Genomic DNA, 1,553 nt, shown 5'->3' on the forward strand with positions numbered 1-1,553 from the left:
GGGTGGGGGGGTTCAGGGCAGAGGTGTGGGGGGGTGCAGGGCAGAAGACTGGGGTGCTCGGCTTGTGGGGGTGCTCCCAGCCCCCTGCCTTGAGCAGCTCAGGGCAGGGGGCTGCAAGGGATATGTCCTGTTCCACCCCCTTCCCCCAGGCTCCGTCCCTACCTCTCTCTGCCTCCTCTACGGAACTGTGGGCATGCTGCCGCTCTTCCCCCTCCCCCTCGCTAGGGCCATCAGCTGATTGGCCAGGGATGGAGAGGAGGAGGGGCAGGAAAGCACCACGATGGGGGAAGAGGCTGGGGAGGGAGGAAGCTTGGCTGTGGCAGGACCAAGCTTCTGCCTTCTGCCCCCGCAGGGGAGAGCGGTAGGCGGGGGGTCTGAGTGAGGCTGGGACCGCGGCAGGGAGCTGCGTGCCACTCAAAATCGGCTCGCGTGCCGTGTTTGGCACGCGTGCCATAGGTTGCCGACCCCTGCGCTAAACACTGACTCATCTAAGTCTTGCATAAAAAACATTTGATTTTTAAAAATTTGTTTACAGAATACAACGGCAAGTTTAAATATTATTTAAGAGGCAAAGAAACAGTAGATTAGAAAAGTAGCATATTCTAGACAGTTAACCGTGAAAAAAAACAAAGAGAATGTAGTTTAGACTAGCATTCAAGACAATGTTCACGACATTCTAGTCCAGGGGTCGGCAACCTTTCAGAAGTGGTGTGCTGAGTCTTCATTTATTCACTCTAATTTAAGGTTTCGTGTGCCAGTAATACATTTTAACGTTTTTAGAAGGTCTCTTTCTATGAGTCTATAATATATAACTAAACTATTGTTGTACATAAAGTAAATAAGGTTTTTAAAATGTTTAAGAAGCTTCATTTACATTAAATTAAAATGCAAAGCCCCCCCCCCCCCCCCCCCCGGACCGGTGCCCCCCACCCGGCCCGTGTGAGTGCCACTGAAAATCAGCTCGCGTGCCGCCACCGGCACGCGTGCCATAGGTTGCCTGCTCCTGTTCTAGTCACTCAAGAAAGCATGACTAGTGACTAAGGTAGCTCTTAAATTCACACTATATACAGGTTATATATGTGGTATACTTATGGGAAGCTTTACGCATCCCTCAAGCTTGGAATGTTCTCTTCTGCCTCATTCAAATCACTCCTTAAAATTCACTTCTGCAATATTTATCAGAACTGAGGGGAAGGTAGAAAAGATTTTTTTTAAATAATACAGGTTTCAAGATGTGTTCATGCCTCACTGGTCCACATAACTGTACGTAATTGGCATTGACCTTTCCTTTCCCCTTCTCTTGATTCCCCCATACACTGTCACATCAAACTCAGACTCTTTAGATATAGGTCCATATCCGTAGTTCTTTCTGTGAGGGGACAGTACATTTTGGGAGCTTGAAAAAGTAATTACAACTGCATGGATGTGAGAGATTTAAGTAATGGGAAACCATCAACTTGAAAAAAGCAACAGAGGGTCCTGTGGCACCTTTAAGACTAACAGAAGTATTGGGAGCATAAGCTTTCGTGGGTAAGAACCTCACTTCTTCAGAT

The sequence above is a fragment of the Terrapene carolina genome, unplaced genomic scaffold, assembly GCF_002925995.2.
Source record: "Terrapene carolina triunguis isolate 2854851 unplaced genomic scaffold, T_m_triunguis-2.0 Scaffold66, whole genome shotgun sequence".
NCBI lineage: Eukaryota > Metazoa > Chordata > Testudines > Emydidae > Terrapene > Terrapene triunguis.